Below are 22777 nucleotides of genomic sequence, written 5' to 3'. Positions count from 1 at the left end.
AAATTCATATGTGATATGGAGAAAGTCATCTAGCACTAATTAATTCATTGCCTCTTCTATTACAGAGATTAGGGGATTTTAAATAAAGTTAGGGGGTCACACACTCAAAAGAACCAAAAACTTTATCACACAAAAAATCAGGCTGTGAATAAATTAGATGCATTGATAGAAAAGCAGTTAGCAGTAGATTTAGAAGTGGATTCAGACACCTAGTGGAAGGAGGCATGGAGCTATCAATATATACTTGCCTGTTTCCATACTATTCCATAGGTATTCATAATTGATCAAACACAATATTGTGCAAGACACAGCTTTGATCTGATCTCAGTACTGGAAGTTTTTTATGTGTTTATGCTGTACACCTCAGTTTTTCCTATAGCTAAACTGCAAAGATATCAGGGGAGACACAGTCCTATTGCTATCCTGACAGAGTGCAAGTACATTTTTCACTAAACCACTCTGTATTTCCATCATAGCTGTATTTTCAGAGGCAGCATTTGAAACATCAGATTTTTCCTAAACTGCATACTCAGAATTCAATTTTCCATGACTTCAAAAATCAAATAATTCAGTGAAAAGTTTCCAATTGCAAGAGAGGACAGAGATATGGTAAAAATTATGCATTACACAAGTCATATCTCATTATATCTTCTCAGGCCTTTAATTGTAAACCAATCTGCCTCAATATTTATTTTTTCAATGTCAGACTTCATCAAGTATTAGGTCTAAAAGCTATGAGGGATTAGATTTGTTTAACATTATAAGGAACCTTACAATTTATTAATCCTTTTTACTTTTTCCTTTACCTAAATATATATTAATTATAAAAGAAAAGATCACATTTGATTTCAAATGACCAGACTAAGCTCAATCTTAAACTGACATGCCACCTAAAGATACACAGTATTAAAGACTAATTAAAAGCAGCAAATAATTATGTTCCAGTGTTACAGACCAACTGCAATTAATTTGTATCTGTGTCAAATGGGCAAAAATAATGATATGTGTGTTCCACAGAAATAAAAAAATAATTTTGAGGAACATGCAGAGTGCAATAAACAACAAATATCACATGTAATCAGTTTTGGCTTGATCATGGTTACATTTCGAGAGATTTAAAACATTAAACCTGTGTTTATTGCTTTTCATAAGTGTTGCTGTTTTCCTTAGGTCTTTTGAAAATAGTCACATACACTACTTCAAATGAATTATTTTTAAGTTTCTTAAAAATACTTGTTAGCTCTGAAGTTTACAGAAATATCTAAATATTTAATGATGAAATCATTTCATCAGTAGTACTAAATGGATCAAAAAAAACACAACACCTCATTAAGAATTTACTTTTGTTATTTGTTATTTTTTATTTGGTATTATTATTGAACGTTCTCTTCCTGGAAAATGGTATCATGCGGCACTAACTCTTCACCTAATTTTTTTCTTTCAAGTCTTTTAAGTTTGCCTCTGATGTAAAGCTATTGATGTGTATCCTACAATCCTGTTGATAACCTATGTAGTACCTCATTAGGCCATACCATTTCTTGACTCCCAAGAAGAGTGACATAAAGAGGATATACTGTTGTACAGTGCCTCTCTGAATGAGACCTTTAGTGTGAAATAAAAAAAAAATATATATTTTTCAAACTTGGAAAGTATTTGAAGGCACTGGTATGAATGAAAACACAAATGTACAGCACCTTAAGGGATTGTGGATCAAAACCCTCTTGGGGTTTGCCCTGAAGTTCTATTACCAGCCACCTTTTTTAGTTGATCTTTTCAAATATTGGAAGAATTTTTTCAACCATCTGAAAAAGTCCTACCTTCAAAAGATCTGTAAAGACAATGTTATGTCTTTAAGTAATGAAAGAAGTTTGAAATGTTTTCATCTAACAAAATGGGTACTTTTTTGTAACATTTTATAAAAAAGTCTATAACACGTTCCTGGTGAGAACTCTTATAATCCTTGCTATGTAGAAGATTCATAAATAACAATGCTCACATTTATAGGGACAATGCCATCACAATATGTTTAGGTGAAACTTATTTTTAGATAAAAGTGCTTTATAGCTAAAATAACAAAAAATAATCTGCTTTACCTATAAATGTATATATGGTTCTGAACAGTCTGAATAGCAGAGATCTAAAGAGTGAAAAAGAATTTAATAAAATTCAGAACAAGTTAGTTTCCCAAGAAAAGAGGTTCCAGGGTGATTAACTTGTTTTGTTCATTTAGGACTGTGGATATATACAATAAAACCTTGCTTGAATATGTTTACTCAATCAAAAACATCATTAGACTATACTTCCTAGGCAGCATGCAGAGTAAACTAATGCATACACAATCTGCAGGTGTTGATTGGACATCTCAGTTTAAAATGGAAATAACACAAACATTCTTACATCAAACTGCCCCCTTTATACTCTAGAACTAATGAATTCCAGAGGGACAGAGATATACAGAAAATTTAGGATCCATTGAAAAATACAGGCTGAAAAGCAAAGAAATGGGAAAAAAATAGGCAATACCAGCATTACAAAATTTGGGGTTTGTATCAGGCTGCAACAATGAAGTTTCCCAAGCATTTGCTATAAGTAAAAATTTAAACTACATTTTACAAGACACTGTTTCCAAGTAAGTACTCAGGTTTACTGCTCCAGCTATAAGCTCAGTATTCCCTAATGCTGGACAAATCCATTGACATGGCTTGCAGAAACTTTTCATAACATATAAATCAAAACCATATTTTATTTGGTGAAGGAAGGAAGATATTATTAACGACAAAACTCATTTGATCCTTATCAAAGTATAACACTGAGAACAGAATATTTCTCTCCATCTTTGACAAGATAACCTCAGTCTGCACAGAGGTGGGTTTCCTCCCATGCTGCTATTACTATCACTAAGCCAAGTCCTGCGCCTGTGTCCCAACAACCCCATGCAGCACTACAGGCTGTGGGGAGAGTGACTGGAAAGCAACCCAGTGGAGAAGGACCTGGGGCTGCTGCTTGACAGCAGCTGAACATGAGCCAGCAGTATGTCCAGGTGGCCAAGATGGCCACTGGCATCCTGGCTTGTATCAGAAAAAGTGTGGCCAGCAGGACCAGGAAAGTGATCCTTCGCCTGTACTCAGCACTGGTGAGACCACACCTCAACTGCTGTGTCCAGTTCTGGGCCCCTAATTCAGAAAGGACATTGAGGTGTTGGAGCAAGCCCAGAGAAGGGAAAGCCGTAGAAGGGTCTGGAGCACAAGTGTTATCAGGAGTGGTTGAGTGAGCTGGGGTTGTTTAGCCTAGAGAAAAGGAGGCTTGGGGGAGACCTTATTGCTCTCCACAATTACCTGAAAGGAGGTTGTAGTGATGTGGGTGTCAGCCTTTTCTACCAGGTAACAAGGTGAAAGGATGAGAGGAAATGGTTCTCAATTTGCATCAGGGGAGGATTAGAACACATACAAGGAAAAATTTCTTCACTGAAAGGGTGGGTAAGTATTGGAACAGGCTGTCCAAGGAAGCGATAGAATCACTATTCTTGCAAGTGCTTAAAAAACCATAGACTTGGAAAATTGGTTTAATGGTGAAGATGGCAGTGCTGGGTTAATTTTGGGCTTGATGATATTTAAGGGTTTTTTTCAACCTAAATGATTCTATGATTCTATGTAGCTGTCTGGAGAAAATTTCATACTATTTTGATCTGACATTTTTCTCTGGTTCAAAATGAAGCAGTCTGTTTTAAAAAACACATTCATGAATCCAGCCCACTGACATTCCTCAGAGGCTGAAAGTTTAGGCATGCGTCTTTGAAATATTGACCACAGTCCTATTACATTTACAGTTCCAGTTGCTAATTGTTTAATGGATCGCTATATTTCTTAGTTTAACAGCCAGGAAGGTTAAAGAGTGCCAGAAAGTCAAGGAGAAAAAAGTCCTATTGTAACCCTAATTTCTGACAATTTTCAAATAGCAACTATTCTGAATATTTGAACTCATTCCTATTAACATGCTTTACAGACAGTGAAGCACACAAAAACTATAGTAACCTTTCTAAACACCTTAAAATTTCAAAAATCAAAACCAGATTCCTAGTGCTGAAAATGTGTGAATGTGATTATTTTTAGCTCATGAAATTAACAGAGAAAACCACTGTGTGCCCAGAACTATATAGCTAAGGTTCACACCCTTTTTTAGTATACAGAAAACAGTCAAATCCTATTTCTGTGGGCAGAATAGTAACGCCTTTTCTACTCCTCAATGAAGAAGCCAAAAGTCAAATATACTTTGCATTAAGCAGTTTTTATCTACAGTGAGGATATTTCATGTGAAATGCAATGCCCCCAGTGAACACAAAAGGTTTTCTAAGTTTTAATCTGATTACTTCTTGGTCTCAACCTTTATGCTTTTGTATATTCATCTCTAATAACCACAAGAATGTATTTAGTTTGTCTAACTCTTCTATTCCAAATCGGACATATATCCCACATTTTAGTACTGATTTATGTATAATGAAAATTTGCATGTTTTTGCTGCTCTTTAACATTGGAAAAATACCTGTAAAACATTTGTAGCTATTGGACAGTTTTTCAGTTTTCTTCTTTGGATATGACAGAATCTAATTTTCAAATTCAGGATGTGCCATGATTAACAATGTCTTTTAACACTTAACCATTACTTTACTGTAATGAATACCTCAGAAATGAAAATTTTCTTTACTATCTAAATGGTAGGGCTTTGCCTTTTTTGACGTTTCATCCCCACTTCTGGGTAAATGTTGCTGTGTCACCTGTCACAGTGGCATCTGAAAATTTTCCTTGTACAGAAGAAATCAAGCTTTTATTCTATTTTTAACACATATTTCTCACACGAACACAGAAGAGGCTGAATTGAGGTGCAGTTTATCCAGATTTCTACATCTGAGAGTGGATATTAATTGATGCATATAGAAGTACTTATATGGTCAATCGTCCCTGGTATGCCTTTCAAGCTTCTGCCAATTCCTAGCACATAAACGCCCAAGATAGAAATATAGAAATTAGACTAATTCCTTTCTAAAGTCATCAATGGTTCTCGCCTCCATGACATTCTCTGGCAATGTGTGATAATTTAATTATGTCATAATATTTTAACCAGAGATGCTATTTCTTTGGCTTGAAATTTCATTAGTTTCATTACCTGTTTGTCCCCTTTGAAAAAATGCATACAAAGAATTTCAGTGTGGATTTGTTTACTAAAAATGCACACTCATGTTGTGCGTGGCATAATTTACACTAACCTCATGCATGTCCTTTTCCTCTTCTAACCTTACCCTTGCATGGTTACGGTCATGGACGACCTGTGGAATGGAAATCTAAAACAAAATATTTCAACAGAATTAGAAATCTTTAGAAGTGGTCTCACAACTGTACTAGAAATCAGAAAGAACAAAGATGAGGAAGTGAATCAGCCATGTCTGTGCTGGAGCTGAACAGCACTGCCACCGCTCTGAGGCTTTATTCTGAATAGGACTGAGTGTGTGTATTCCTGAAAAGGGGCAAGAAGCACTAACACTATACCCCCAATGACCAATACAAGCTTATTCCCACTGCTGTGCTGCCTCTGACGGTAAATGTGGCTAGAGAACCAACCTTCATTTCTTCAGTATAATCTTTGTAACTGTTCTTTAATACAAAGAAATAATGACTGCACAGGCTCCTGAAAGAGTCACAGAATAAGTAACACTACATAGTGCACACAGGTATGAAAGCATGTTTCCTTGTTGTGTGAAACACTGTGCAAAGAAAATGTTGACTCCCTAACCACAAAAAACTGGTATAGTATCACTCTCTGTACAGAAGAAGAAGCCTACAATTAAACTGAGTAGTTGAAGAAATTTGGATAGGAATTTCTCCAGAAAAGAGCATCCCAGAACTTTTGGAGAACCCTAATTAAAATGGGCACAGATAACAAATCCTGTCTGGTTACAGTTGTCTGTAGTAGTCTACACAACCTCCATTTACGAGACAGGATCTAATGTCTCACAAAGCAATTTCTCATTTAATTTTCTACCTTTTGCTTTCATTTCAGTATTTCATGCATAAAAAGTAGAGAAATTGGCCAGCACTGCACTATCCTTCTAAGGGAGAAGTGTTTCCTACGGCTCTCTTCTGATTCTCACAAGGAGCACACAGTCATTATTGTTCCTCATAGTCTGCCACTAAAGTGAATTGTCTAGCTCCACCAGCACCAAAGTTTCTCATGAAACAGCTGTAAGTTTTTGTTAGATTGCCCTTCAACTTTCACCAAAGTTAAAATAGCTGGCTCTCCCTTAACCTCACTAAGTCATCTCTCCCAAGCTCCTCACCGGTCCTATGGAATGCATGAAAAGGCTGAGATAACCTTTTTCACTTCTTTTGTGATAATTATGATGCTTTGAACTTTCACCTGAATTTTTACCTAGAATTAGTTCTTACAAACTACAGAAAAATGGAAAACACAAAAGCCATGCATAATTTTATTACACTTATTTTGAAGTTTCAAATTGAGAAAAAATATATTCTTGTATCTGCTTATTTTTATCAGGAATACTGGTTTCAGGAACACGGTTTTCAACCAAGAGTATAACAGAGGGCAGGCTGCTCAGACACATTACCAATGCTGTGGTTCTTTTGTGTTTAGTAGAAAGTGTGGGTTTGGGACAGATTTGACAATGACTCCACTCATACTTTTTCCATTAACACAAACCTTATCTTTAACTGTCTCCTAGAGGTAATTTAAAACCTCACCCAAGAGATATTATTTATGCTTTGTATTCTGTATGTTCTTACATGTGTTAAGTGTGCTGAACCTAAGGTGGATGAGAAAGGCAGATGGTAGTCTTTCAAAATATTTAAAATATTTGTTTTATACCTGTTTTGCAAGAGAAGATTCACAGAAACCGACAATAATTTGTTATGTTCGTCTTTTTTCTTTTAGCACTTCACATGCATTTAGACATTCCAGAAATAGTAATGTACTAGTGATCATGTGTACTTTTAGAGGTGGTGCTTAGGGATGTGGTTTAGAGGTGGATTTAGCAGTGCTGGGTTGATGGTTGGACTCAATGATCATTAAAGTCTTCTCCAATCTAAACAATTCTGGTTCTATTATTCTATTGGAGCTGTTCCTTAACAGCAGGTTTTCATTTTGTTAGGGAACACATAAAACTTTTAATTCATTTAAGAATTTGAACAGAAAGGTTTTATCCTGCCTTTTCTAACCTCAAAAAAACCCCACCCCACAGATTATTTGTATACATATAAATCAACATTTACATCCTTATTTTCAATATTAAAATATACATCTTTTTTGGGTTTAGTTAAAGAATTTTGACTTAAGTTTCTAGACTCATTATGCTAAATTCACATATGTTGAGTAATGTGTAGCAAGAGATTCTGTTCCTTGGGGAAAAGTTTTACAAATTAATTTGTTGAAATACTTTCAATTCCAAAAATTCAAGGACAACACAATTACAATTTTTTCTTAACACCCTGTCCTGTCTTATTTCCTTTTTATCTGCATAGTGTAAAAATTTAATTGTTTCAATATTTTTTTCAACTGCAAAATCCAAGACCTTTCTGGTTTTGAAAGGAAAAGATTCAATTCCCCTAAATTCCCTTATTTCAAGGATCTTTGGTCAAAATCTCTGCCCATCCTATCAAACATAACAAGAATAATCATCATATATTGTTGTGTATCAATACATTGTTCCAAGGCTTTTGGAAATACCGCTTTACTTAATCAGTGTGTCAAATTTCTGTGTCCTTTTAAAAGCACTTTTTTTGTTTCACCAAAATATTTTACACTAGGACTATAGGTTCTAAAATCTGTTGAAAACAACCCTTGTAATGAAGACCAGATAGAAAGTAGCTGTGCAATTTAAAACTACTCTCTTAAGATTTACAAATATTCCATAAGGGAGAAAAAGTAGAAAAAATACAGGATCATCAAAAGATCTGAAAGGTTTGATACTGATCGGTTTGAAAACTTATCAGAAATTCATGGAATAAAGCCTTCAAAATATTACCTTCAGCTTGGGAAATCCCTGAGCTGTGGACTGCCACATGCCAGAAAGTTTCATTTTATGCTTGATCTGTTCTTATTTTTCCTAGGCATTTTTGACTGGCCACTATTACAGACAGTGTATCAGACTAGGAGGTACTTTGAACAAACTGAATACAGCCATTCTTTTCTCTTGTGTGAAAAAACATTTTGAGAAGATTGAGATTAAAAAAAAAGCAACAACTTTATTTTGTATATATTAAAACCCCATCAATTTACGTTAAAAATTACTAAGATGAAATTATATACCACAATTTCCTACTAACTGTTGCTTCAGTAAACAGCAATATTTAACTGTGAAGCTTATTGTTCCATTTCCTGTGATGGCAACAGAAATCTCTCCTATTACCAGGGGTCAGGAATAGGGGGCACCAGTGACATCATAACAAGAGGCTATTTGTTGATATTTTACCAGTAGGAGTAAATCTGAAAGCAAACAGTATCATCTTACTGTGACTAATGATAGATTGCACTTCAAAAATCAACTAGGCAAACAAAGCTTTTCAAGACAAAATTAATATTATTAGTATCCTAAAAATTTTACTTTTTCTTCCTGAGCCATATTTAGCCCTTTGGTTTTTGAAGTATTAGACGGATGGAAGGTTATTGGGAAGATGACACTTCACTGCTAATTCCCTTAAAGACCCTCTCCCCAGACAGATACATTTGTAGGGACAGATACATTAACAAATTTTCTAGCATTTAATGCACAGCTTCAAGTTGTGAAGTGGTTCACTTGAAAATGAAGTGCAATATGTGTACATTCGAAAATCTATACTGACTGACAAAAAGAATCAAATGCAATTGTCTTCTCCCACTTGGAAAACAGCATTCACTGCATTACAGTCTAATTTATTTGGTACCTTTCAACTCCAGTTCTCAATTTTTAAAGCACTGTCTCAAATCTAATGACACATCATAGTAAAAAATCACAGGATATTTAGACTGACTTTCAGATCAGTTTGCTGTTTTCAAGTCTGTTAATAGTATATCTGATGGGAAGAGGAGACAAAAAAATACCCAATTTTGTTCTTGCTTGTGATTTTTAAGTGACTTTAAAAACCTGAATGGAAGCTAGCTTAGCTGCCAGGGAATGCATCGATTTTCTTCCTTTGAACATCTACCAACTAATCTTCCAGACAGGAAGTATTTTCCAAATAAACCAATGACATCATTTCAGTTTAGCTGTAAGTGTTAGCAATATCTGAGAAAGAGCATTTTTTTTTTTTCTTCATAGTTGCTTATAAAGCATATAAATAGTTAATAATTTTGTTTTTTGAAAGGCAGCGCGTAGAAGACTGGAAGCTCAGAGAACAGACTGAAAAACAAAGCAGCCTTTAAAACCAGCCAACTGTTCTCCTGCTATTAGCAATTTTCTCAGACTGGTCACTTTCACACCACTTTAAGAAAACTGTGCAGTTGTCCTACTTAATCCTACTGATCTAGAATTGTCAAATATGGGGAAAACAATGGATTGCATTCATGAATGTCACGTTTCAAGCGTGACCCATCTGTGGTGCTCTTCCATGTTCCCACTGGCAGGAAACTGTTCAGAATAGTAGTCCATCCCCTCACTGTAGGAGAAGAAAGGTTTGTATGCACCACATACCCCTCCTGATTCCTAACCAAATATAGCCATTCCAGAAGCATTTCCTGATACTGTTTCAGCAATATCAGCTATATAGCTTGCTTGGTGAGAACTGATTTTACAAAATTATTCCAAATACCTATTTGGTAAATTCGTTTGTTACACTACCATCATTGTGTACAGTTGCATTTACATAGGCAAAGAACCCAAATTGAAGCAGTTAACACACCAAGAAATTACACAAATCCTTCTTCAAAAACCAAAAATGAAGATTTCATTAGGTCACCTACCAAGGGTAATACTTGAATTCTGAATATTCCACACAAGAAATTAGTACAAAGGAGTCTTCCAACAGTAACAAAGAGTCCTTTTATTAAGCTTTGAGATCGGACTGCAGTGCAGCATCTACTTTCTTAATAAGTTAACAGAGGGTTAATAAAATCATGCTGTCACCCATTAAAACTGCAAAACAGTTCCAGTTTGATGCTGCAATTTTTAAATGTCAGCCCTCTCATTCCCATACCTTTATTTGGAAATATAGTTCGTTTTATGTGTTGGAAGCCTTGCTAACACAAATCTTCCAATGAAGTGAAACGCATCTATAAATTTATTCCCAACAAGAGGATATTCAGCTTGCTTTTTGGCAGCAAAATAGAAACAACAAAGGAGAAAGATCCAGGTTTTCAAGTTGTTAAAAATATTTTAAATACTGTCTTTGTCTTTAAACAAAATGCTTAATTCTGAAAGTCATACCAGTACAGCATTTTCTCCACATTGTTTTGCAATATAAGAGCTATTTATAAAGGCTTAAAGAATTACTGCTGTTCATGTGGCATGATACAAATCATACAGAAAGGCCCCAAAAATGCATTTAGTATTATCATAAAGACAAGCAAGTGTTCCCATATGGGGTGAACAAGAGTGATGCCTCAGAAAGATAAGGTTAGACAGAAATATAAATCAAGTGTTTGGAACAGTAACATTTGAAAAACATAAAATGAAAACCTTTCAATACTGATAAAATAAAGGTAGGCGAGAATGGCAAAATTAGTCTTAAGATGGCAATAATATTTAACAAGGAAGGTACCAGGTATTGTGGAAAAAAACCCCCAAGAACTCTATGTTTTATAATAATAATGTACAACAGAATTGATTTGCTCTGTTTTGTAATGCCTAATACTACCTTACTACAATGACGGTCATGTGTAAGAAATACTATGCTACTAAAACACAATTACATAATTATAAAGAAAAATATCTTGTAAAATACGTATTTTTGTATCATTAGATACTATAAAGTGCAAACAAACCTGTTATTTTCATTTGTGTCATTATTATAATAGTAGAAAAATAAATTTGGCAGCATACTGGGAAGTGCTGGTATCTCCTAGCACAGTATGTGTCAGGCTTGCATACATGCTGCAATGGTGGTGAATACTTACATTTTATGTACAATGTGCTTTGCATGTGTAAAACTCCCAGCAAACACACAGAGGAATACCACAGTGAATGTGCAGGGATCTGCCATGCTGAGAATACATTAAGACCTCTGTGCTATCAACCAGAGCTGTCTGACAAGAAGAGTGTATGTGCAAACATTATATGCTCTGGATGTACAACTACTTTTAACCACTTGCAGATATTCAGCAAATGAAGCACTTTATATGTACAGTATTGTTAGTGACTTGTGTCTGCTATACAGCAACACACTGCTACATGCTTGAATTTTTATATGTGAGTAGGCCTGCTAAGTTCCACTAAGTTACTTATAGGAATTATGCTTAAAAAATTAAAAATGAAACATAAATCCATGCAATTTGTTGAATCAGTCATGATGCTTAAAGGCAAATTTTGTACTGTGTGCTGGACTCTTGTCACTTCTACAGTTAACATATCTATGTATCTGTTGCTTCAAACTCAGGTTCTTAAAACTCTAGTTTCTACAGGAACTTAAATTGTACCAATACAAAGTATTCTCCCTGACATTCAGTCTAGAAATCCATTAATGCTATAGAAGACTTTCTTAGAGAGATATTTATTCAGGTATCATTTAAGGAATTTAATGCCTCTTTTAACTCAGCAAAAGTTTAACAATTGATTTCTTAATGGGTTCTGATGTGAAAAAATTTGAATCGGTTCTTGCATTCCACAGAAAGACTAGTTAAAAAAAAAAAAGGAATAAAAGGAAAAAAGAAATCAAGCAAATATACTCTAGAAAAACAAAAAACGAACTCAAAGGAAAGTATAAAAATCTTTAAGAAATGTTTAATTATTAACAAATACTAAAAGTTTGCTTACTTAGTGTGCATTTTGACATTCTTTGTTTTAATAAATCAGCCTTCAACTGAGATGATCTGAGATATTTCAGAGGGTGAGAAAACTGTTCAAATCAAAATTCATTGCTTTTCCAACTTTCTTAGAATTCAGGTTTTGGTGACTAGTGGCTAACAAACATCACTGCAGTCAGAGGAAGTTAAAGACCTCAAAAAACTGAACTCTTGTGGTTTTAATCTACTGGTTTTTTAGAAGTTATTATACAATTTCTAAAAATTAAAATTTCTATTTTATGATAGTCAGTGCTTTGCATTAGGTAGAATACTGTAAATTGATTTATCTGCTTTAAAATGAAAGGAATATCTTAAGGCTTATAATCCTGAAAAGCCTTAAATAAATGTTCAACATATACCCAAGGCATATTTTGGAATGCATAGGACTGCTCACATCCTAACATTTTGCACACACTTAAGTATTTCCTAGAAGAGTGGTTTGTACTTTCAAATCTTTAATTTTTTTAATGTAAATTCCAGCTTAAAGAGAAGTGTTTGTGAACATCACAGTAGTTTTGGTTTTACATCAGAGAAGTGTTTGGTTTTACATCAGAGAAGTGTTTGGTTTTACATCACTCTTAGGTAAAAAAACCCAAACCCTAACAACTGCAACAGCCAAAAGGTAACCTTCAGATTGGAACTTGAAATATAAAAAAAAAAATTAAAAGATCACTAATCGGCCTTAAAATAGAAATAAAGAATTGAAGCACTGTCTTAATCAGGTTTGTAGTTAAAAAAACCCAAAAAACTCAAAACCTCCATGTACCTAGCAACCAAATCCCGCTCATTTAAAACAATATTTCTAGCAATATGTGCTAAAGTAGTACAGTGATAAAACTGAAAGTGACCATACAAAATTGGTTATTGCTTGTAAGTAAAAAAGCACAAAAGCTTCAGCGCTGTTATTTTGCAAATGGTACCTAATTAGAGATACCATCTCAGTAGTTTCAATGAATTTTCTTTTTCTCAAGTATCTCTCTCAAATTTTACCAAGTAATTGCAATCTTTTACTTGGGACTCATTCAAAGAAATTGAGAAGCCTTGAAGTTTTCACCCAGGTACTCATATGATTTTGCCAATAAACAGTGGCTCTAAGATTTACAGAAAAAGATAGGTATCACATATATTGCATACTTGCATATAGTATGAATTTTAATTATTTTGTTATCTTTGGGAAATGAAATATATTTTCAAACTGAATGCTATCTGGGTACATCCAGAAAGTGAACACAGTCTTAAGGTGGTAGTGAACATTCCTGACTTCTAATATAAAGGAATGATTTATGGATTGGTGTTACAGAGAGGAGAGCACCAATTTAATACCATCAAGTAATTTGTGACTCTGGTAAATAATTTTCATTTTAAATACTGAAAATCTGATTTTCATTGGGCTGGAAGAGTATGATAGTGTGCATTCTTTGTAGAAATCTTTTCCTTGTGTGAAGTCTAGAGTTACAATTCATGCACAACACCAATGTAAATTTATAGAGCATTTGGTGGCAACCACAAAGAAGGCAGCACACCACTATGGTTGTTTCAACATGATCTCTACATAGCTCTTAGGTTTATTAAAAAAATTGTCTCAGGTAATTCCTTCTGAAATCTGCATACACTTTCAATCTTTAATCAAAATCTCTTTCCAACTGATAAAATTCAAATATCAATCACTCAGATATGTTCTCCAGAAATGTATACTTCTAATAGGCAAACATTCTAGATGCTACATAATCTAGCTTTGAAAGAGTGTAAAAATTCTAATGGTCCCAACAAGCATGTCATATCTGGGGCAAACTTAACAAGCTTCATTTTATACCAAGGCCTTTGAATTTATTCCAGCGTGCTGGTTTTAACCCCAGCAAGGAAATTGAACTACAAATAAGCCACTCCTCCTCCTCCATCCCTTTGGATAAAGAAGAACAATAAATGAGGGATTATGAATTGAAAAAACAATTTACTAAAAGCACAACAACAGCAGTATTAATAGCAAAAGTATACAAGAAAAGGTGGTGTTTTACTGGTGGCTGGAATTTCTTGCTGAAACCACACCCCCAGCGATTATGTGAGTATTGTGGAATAAACACTGTGGTCACATCCACACCATGCTAAAAATTTCCACCTCCAGTTTCTGGAACCAGATCATCCAGAATAATTCAACTGCTGAAGGCTATTCCAATAGACAGAGTAACCCACGAGGCACTTACAGAATCTTAGTAATGTAGGATTTATGTACAGTTTTAGCATCACCAAAATGATGCAGAATTAATCTTTTACTCATTCTGTCTTATAAACTGATCCCATATGTAAAAAAAACCCAACACCAACATAAGAAGATAGAAAAGTGAAATAACAGAAAGAAATATCCTTTATCCTGAAGAGAAACCATTAATTTGCAAGAGGACTGAATACACTTTTTCACACGACATGCACATTCAGTGAAATGAATGTAACATCTCCAAACCTATTCCACCTAGAAATTAGATTATCCTATTTAAACACTTTATTTTATTACACTATTTTCTGAAAAAAAAAAAAAAAAAAAAAAAGAAACAGAATCCTCCCCCAAAATCTGCAGACTCTATCAACAGTGTACCTTACAATGGCAAATTCAGATCACATCAATAGCTCTGATGTGCTGACAATTACTTTCAGTCAGTTTATTTCCCAATCAGTCTGTTACAGAACTACTTATGGACTCATTCATGTGTAAAAAAGACAAATCTCTGTTCTGGCTGGAAGTCTGAAAGTTTAATACCGCTAATTTTATTAGACGGCTCATCACTCCATTGACACAGCTAATCCAGATTTTTTTTCTATCAAGAAAAAACATAACAGGCCAGATATCCCTAAAATACAACTCTTAATAAAAAAATCCATCTTAACAAGGCACATACACAATAGATAATTATTTCTCTGAAACGTGACTTTCAATTCCACTTCTAAAGTATAAAAACCTAAAAGAAGCTTTATGTGGAATATTTATGAAACGTTTAATGGTAGGGAAGTCCATGACAAAAAAATACTGATGCAGATGAAACTACCAGTGTTTTGTGAACTGTTACTGTGAATGTTTGGCATTGTTATGGTGATAGGAATGTTTCACGAGGTAAAAAAAAGAACTTATATTGTATTCTACTAATTAAGAATGAAAGTATAGACATAGTCATTTCTATTCAATATAAAATGGGCAAACTTTTAAAGCTCCTAAAAGAAGAAATTATTGTGTACAAGATAGACATAAAAAGGTAGGCAGAAATAAACAGCATATTTTTTGCAAACAGAATACAATGGATTATACTTCATATCTTCTCAGTTCTGACCTACTTTTTTATTTATAGCATAGCAGAAAAAAATAGTAATTGCAGGGATATTCAATATGATTTGAATTTTGAGACCTTAGAGCAAGACATTTAGTAAGGGATTCACCTCACAAAAATTAATAACAGGACTCTGTTATTGACCAACACTATACTAAATTTGGATTAGTTCTGTTAGATACCTGAAGGAATGTTTGAGAGGTAAGAGCCAAAGGTACCACAATCAAAGCAGAGAATATGCAAGAAATTCTCCTGCTGTTTCATCTTGGCATTAGATGTAGAATATTTTCTTCTTTTCTATTATTTTTTTTTCCCTCTGGTGCAAGGAAGATAAAAGTCTACATATTTAGCCATTCAGAGGAAACTGTAAAAGAAAAGATTTGTTATCATGAAGCATCACTGTATTTAAAGCTGAGTTCTTCTGTTATATGTAAGGTTAAAATTTCATACCCCAGGTCAAGCAGCCCGAGTTGATGTTTGTAAGCACTCAGTACACGTTCTCCATGAAATTTATTGGCCCTGATCCAATTCTGTAACTCCATACATGAAAAGATACCTCTGTAGCATCAACTACTCCCAGACGCAAAGTGGGAGTAAAGTATCCCTGGGAGATCTATGCACCCATTTACGAAAGTGAAAACTGATTAAGGCAAGCAATCAGCAGATGCACTCCTATCAGCTCCATTTAGCAATGTATTTCACTGTTTTTTAGCCAGCAAAACTAACTTCCAACTCTAATTCTTAGAACAGCTTTAGGGTAGAGAAGTTCCTGACTGCATTGTTGCATTGGAACTGTGCTATTAAGGAACTGCCAAAAGAAGACAAAAGAAGGATGCCTTGTGTAAACAACTGTAACGCTTTGGGTAAGTACTGTATACTTTACAACTTTTAGGTTCTTCCACTTTCTTTAAATATATTGTCCTAATAAAATATATACATAGCAAAAGTATTAAAAAACGAGAAAATTCTTCACTGTATAATTCTCCTTCTTAGAAAGCGAGTGAAATGTGTAAGTTTATAATACAAAATTCTTCAAAGATCTGAAATAAATTAGTAAGTTTGGTACTCATCCTGGAGACATCTTGACCTGCTCATTGATTCAAGTAAGCAATCTCTTACATTCAGTTACCCTAAGTCTTCTCAAAAGGTAAATGCATATTCATCTTGGTTGTGCATTTGCACAGTGATAGAACTAAACTGTTTCAAATGAGCAATAGTTTGTGTAATATAAATATTTGTCAATACAGGTTCTGGAATTATGACTACAGAAATATTTAATCCTTTCCGTTCTTTGTGCTGCATAGCAGTGGGGACCATTTAAAGTGCCTCTTGCTAAACCTGGGTGTTGTAAAATGTATCCATGTGCATCAAAAAGATCATTTCTTAATATAGCTAACTGGAGTTGCAGAGAAAAATCTCTAACTCCAGCTTCTCTGCTTTTACAATCAAACTTCAGTCGCCCCATTTAATGCTTCTGCCAAAATCTCACATCTATGGAAACATACAGCCTCACTGCGTTCCTCAGCCTAGCGTCAATGCCAGCTGTCAATAAAAGATAGGTTTGGCAGCTGTAAAATACAGTAAAAGAGCTTCTCATCTAACTCCCTCAGCAGACCAAAATCCTCTCCTGGGGAACTCATAAAATTCTGTGGGAAGTTATAAAACTCTTAATATACAACAGGGAAAAATTTCCTACAGACAGAAGGATTGCCAAAATCGCCTTATAAGTTTTTTGCCATCTATAATTCCTATGACACTCTTTTTGAAGTCAAATGCAAGCAGCTACTTCATTTTCTGTTTTAGAGTTTGCTTACTTGAAGTAAGCAGAGAAATCAAGTAGCAACCAAAAGCCCTTTTCCAGTTCTACCATGAATATCTTTTTTGCAGGTCATGTGAATTACAGTGTATTGTCTGTATTTCATACCATACAACAAACACATGCACGCACAGACACCCACAATCTGAAGTTGCTTTAATCTGTAACTTATCAACACAAAAGGATGAGCACGTTGTTAGGATACAGGAAATATGTTATATTGCATCTTCAAGACAGTTTTAATTTTGTTGAGTTGAAGAAGCTCTGCACTTAATCAACTCTCTTATTTTGCAAGCAATGCAGACTACCTATTCCACAGTCTAAGAATAATAAGGATGAAATATTACACCTGTACTTTGCAAATAAACAAGGAAAGAGACAAGTACAATAAATGGCTTTCAAAAACTTTAGTTTTCTGAAGGAAGAAAGATGATTATCAAGCAGGTTATTATGCACACTAATAGGCAGGTTGCTTCCATATGCACAAGAAAACTAATTCTGAAATCAAGCCTGAATATTAACAGGAATTACTGAATTTGCTTTTCAGTGATAAGTGTTTTGGTACTGTGTGTGTAAACAAATAAATACTAAAATATAATTTTTCAAATATATTCATTAATAAATACGTAAGAGAGTGTACTTATTCCAGCCTTTTGGAAAAAAAGTTCTAGGATAAAGGTTCACAAGATTTAATTGTTAAAATGTTGAAAAAAAGCTAAAGTCACCTTCTCTATTTAATAAAAAAAAACAATACTGTAAGGAAAGAGTATAAGAAACACTGACTATAAAGAAAACAGTTATAGACCTCGTCAGTGCCTGTCACTGTCTGAAGGGAAGGTGCCATGAGGATGGAGCCAGGCTCTGCTTGGTGGTGCCAAGCAACAGGAAAAGAAATAACAGGCAGAAACTGATGCACAGGAAATTCCACCTGAACCTGAGGAAGAACTTTGCTGCACAGGTGACTGAGCACTGGAATAGATTGTCCAGAGAGGCTGTGGAGTCATCATCACTGGAGATTTTCAAGAACTATCTGGACACAATCCTGTGCCATGTGCTCTGGGATGACCCTGGTTGATGAGGGAGGTTGGACCACATGACTCACTGTGGCCCCTTCCAGTCTGCCCCGTTCAGTGACTATAAACAGGCCACTAATATGCTGATGTTGGAAATGAGAAAACTTCTGAACAGCTGAGTAACTTATTCCTGTTACAACATTCTAGTCATAGTGCAGAGATAACCATGATTAGTTTTAGTGTGGCCAGTTTGTTCATGAAATTACATGACATGGTTTGAAAGAGAGATAACAGAGGTCTTTTAAACAAAATGTTCCACCAGAACTCCATGCTTATGTACTTGATATATATCAAGTACATATATATACACTATATATAATATATATATTGCCCCCAAACAGAGTTGTGGGAAGAAAAATGAAGTATGTGTTAATTGCATAGTTTTTCACAAATAGTCTACTTATTGACAGTTTTTTTCTCATATCACATGCCCAAACTCACCTATCTTCTCTCATAAAATACTAAAAATTAGACTTTTGTTTCTAGTTAAGACCAAAAGAAATCCACAGTTAAAGGGGAATGACCCCTCTCTCACAAATAAAGTGCATCATTACAAAACCAGGCTTCCATCATTGCTTCTGTTCTAGTTAATCCTGAAGTTTTTCAATCAATGAAAATAATACCCTTTGAGTGTATTAGATTAATAAAATTATAGAATGATAGAACAGTTTGAATTGAAAGGGACCTTAGAGATCACCTAGTCCAACCTTTCAGCGATGGGCAGGGACACCTTTCACTTGACCAGGTTGCTCAAAACCCTGTCAACCTATCCTTTAACACCTCCAGTGACGGGACATCTACCACTTCTCCAGGCAACCTGTTCAGTGCCTCACCGCACTCACAGAAAAGAATTTTTTTCCTCATATATAATCTAAATCTGCTCTCTGACAGTTTGAAGCCATTTCCCCCTTATCCCTCTCATTACAAGCTCTTATATAATGTCTCTCTCCAGCACTCCTATAAGCCCACTTTAGATCCTGGAAAGCTGCTATGAGGTCTCCTGGGAGCCTTCTCTTCTCCAGGCTGAAAAATGTCAACGCTCCCAGCCTCATAGGAGAGGTGCTCCAGTTCTCTGCTCATCTTGGTGGCCTGCTCTGGACTCACTAAATATCCATACATATGTTCCAAACAAAAATCAAGAGAAGGTGACAAGAGGCCACATTTTCTGATCCAGCTACAGTCTGAATAACCATCTGACTTGTTAGTGATGTGCTAACACATATCCTTTCCGTATGGATTTCTTAAGTGATAGCTTTATACTATTATGTTACTATAGATAATAACTAACAGCTGCATACCTCCTTTCCATTGCAAGCAAATTGTCATAAATATATATATATATATGTATTTATGTGCATATCTATGTGCATGTATATATATATAGGCATGCACCAGTCATTCAGTTTGTTTCTCTCTAATTCACCCCAAGGAATGTATTAATGAGAACGTCAGTTATCCCATCTCTGTGACAGGTACAAGTGATAAAAATATGAAAGACAAAAAAAAGAGAAATGTTCACATGGTATCAGGGTAGGAAATAAGCCTTCGAAAATTATTTGCTGAAATACATTTTCTCCTTTCCGTATTGTTTTTAATCCATAATTATTCTTTAATGCACATGTGTAAGATAGAATATTGCTAATGGAAGATGCAAATGTATAAATAAAAAATCATTAACTTCTATAAAACTTCCTTCTTATAGTGACTTCAAAAAATTCCAATATGCTTTTTACCATAACTTAGAAACTACATTTGAATGCCAGGTTCAATGTAGATAACACCACATCAGTAATTCTCACATGGTATGGAATAGTGCTATGTAAATAGGATGTACTTTCTGCAAGGCCCTAAGCCAAAATGTAGTCATACACATAAAAAAAGGCATATGCTCTGTGGACACATGAAAGAGAGACTGGCCATTGAAAGAGCCATTTAGAGAGCTCTGACATGTGAAATCAATAGGATCTGTGACAAATGCAGGGAAACACTTCTCTAACTATGTATAGTAGTAAAAAAAACCATGTAATCAGTCAGACATTTATCAACCAGCAGTGTTAACTCCTTAATAATATCTTTTTGGAAAAGATATTCCAATTCAACCAAGTACTTTGGAAAGCTGAATTTCAGAACAGTATGTATAATGAAAGAGTTCCCAAGAAATTTTGGGTTTTTTTGTTTTTTTTTTTTTAATCACCAAGATATATGATGTAAAAAGTGAACATTGCATGGTATTCCACATTACAGAGAAACCCAAAGGACAAGTTTCAGAGTTCTAAGGAGCTGTCCAAATTATTTTGATCTGAAATCTGGCAATAAACTGAATTTAAATTTCAAAATGCTATGAAATATAAAGGTGGGTTTATATTTCATAAAGGTTTATATAGTCACTATGTTGCCTCTGGCAGTGGCCAGTGATGTGCCTGGAGTAGAGCAGCATAAAAACACGGCGCACAAAGCAAAACTTCATAGTCCTACCCTCCATGGGAAATTGCAACCTACATGTTAGGAATTTCCTCTGAGCCAGACATAGTATCTTTAGATTTAATATACAGAGATATTAATAATTTAATATTCTACTATTCTTAATTGTATTTTGCAGCATTAAAAGCACCACAAAAAGACAACAGAGTTTGCATTCTGCTGATGAGCTGCCTGCATTTGTTGCACAGTAAACAGTGCTCTTGGCAATTCTTTGCATTGCTTCGATGAGCACCTGGTCAAACACCAGGTTTTCTTTAAAAAAGATTACATATAATTCATTCCAGTCTTTCAAAACTGGTATAAAATCCAAAAATATAAGATACAGAAAATATAAATATTCCTGAAAAATAGGATTGGAAATACACTTAATGTTATTAAGGGGCAAGCAGAACTAACGAGAATCAACACTGTAAGAACCATTCTATGAGCATTTTCTGTGCTTTCACATAAGAAAAAAAGAATATGCCCAGCCACGAAGTTGAACAAAACTGTCCTGCTATTCTTAATTGCTACTTCATCTCACCACTTTTCAGCAAGGTAGAAGGTATTTTTCTAGTAGCAGCATGTGGCTCTATGACAGACTCCACAGGCAGTTATGCTGTGAGTTTTTGGAGACTCCTTTATATTGGGATGATGCTCAAACAGCATTTTATTCTCTTTTCAGACGCTGATCTCTCAGGATCTTCTCTTGTCTAGATAGCTATTTATACATATACATATATATATATATATATATATATATATATATATATAAAGAGAGAGCTGTATATTGTTGTCATGCACTATACAAGTTTATTTTTTATTTTGTTAAGTAACAACTACTATGTCAGGATAGGAAATTAATTATATTTTTAATACAATAAAACAATGAAGCTAATTGACTCTATTGATTGCACTTCAGGTTTTGCACCTTTTTTTTCCCATTTTTTTGTAATCTCATCTAAATTATAATTTCAAAATGAAATAGTCAGTCTATAAACATACACATGTGTGCCTTTTAAGGATGAGACAGAAGAAATTGAAAGCACAAAAGATCAGCAGCCACTTCTCATACCTAATTTAAAATAGTAATAAAATCAGGTCATTTCACTGAACATGGAATCAGAGGGTCAGCATAAATATTTGTACAGCTATCTGCTGTACAGATATCTGTTATAGTTCACAAATGGCTGTGGCGCAAAAAAAGTACATTTTACAAATCACAACACTACATTATTCAATGAAATAAAGAAATCAAATGCTAAAGATGTGAAAACAGAATTATCCTAATTTTCTTTAGCAATAAATATGTAGGTTACCTCATTTACCAAAAAGAGTAAATGTCTGTAAAACCATTGCAGTGGTAAACCAGGGAAACCCCTTAATTTAAGAACTTTATATGGTAAAGGTTTCTTTACAGCTTAAGAATACAAGCTATATGTTTCTTCTCTTGCAAATATATAAAGAAAAAAATAGATAATATAAACCAATAAACCCCCCCAAAAAATATTAAAGCATCCCACTACTCTGGGTCAAACTGAGACCTCCCTGAAGATACTGATTTTTAATGGAAATGCCAACACTGTATATAGTACAGCTAGCAGATATTGTTTTAATATAATTTATCATCTCTGTTCCTCTTTTCCATTTCCAAATTGAGCCCAAGAGGCCTAAAATCAGTCTGCTGATCAAGTTTCTTGTCAACTAGTATTTTCAACTTGGTTTAGATTTTCAGACTGACAATATAATTTTGTGGCTCCTGTGTTTTCTTACTTCTGTTTTAATTTATCACTTGAAGTAAGTGCACTTGGTGGATATTTATCAAGTCTCTACTTCCCTGGAAGGCTAAAAAATATGATTTCCATGTTTGCTGTTGATGGCCTAAATACAGGACATGTGAAACAGCAAGAATGGTCTTCTCAAGATAGTGAATAAAATGTCCATAATACAGTCTCTCTAGGGGCTGGATTAGAAGAATAAACAAAATAGATTTTACCTCAGTGGATTTAGATTTCCAAAAGATTTAGTGCAAGATACCTGCGCAGTCAAATGATATTACTTGTAGAAATATGCTGTGTCTAAATGTCTGCAAAATATTTTGCTACATGCTATAACTACTTGACAATATTCCATAG

General features: G+C 34.5%; 1 protein-coding gene across 30 annotated transcripts in view; it reads right to left on the bottom strand.

The window, feature by feature from the left end:
* Nucleotides 1-22777, bottom strand: part of TENM3 (teneurin transmembrane protein 3) — a 1310258-nt gene that overhangs the window by 828411 nt on the left and 459070 nt on the right. For 2 of the 30 annotated variants that reach the window (XM_069013787.1, XM_069013793.1), the window contains one exon: nt 15476-15657. The exons of the other annotated variants lie outside the window; for them this stretch is intronic. The gene's annotated coding sequence lies outside the window, so the exon portion shown is untranslated. The remainder of the gene's footprint in view (nt 1-15475; nt 15658-22777) is intronic. 30 annotated transcript variants of the gene reach the window in all.

This window comes from Aphelocoma coerulescens, chromosome 4 (assembly GCF_041296385.1).
Source record: "Aphelocoma coerulescens isolate FSJ_1873_10779 chromosome 4, UR_Acoe_1.0, whole genome shotgun sequence".
Taxonomy (NCBI): domain Eukaryota; kingdom Metazoa; phylum Chordata; class Aves; order Passeriformes; family Corvidae; genus Aphelocoma; species Aphelocoma coerulescens.
The sequence above is the reverse complement of the archived record's forward strand: the minus strand, read 5'-3'. Positions and strand labels throughout refer to the sequence as shown.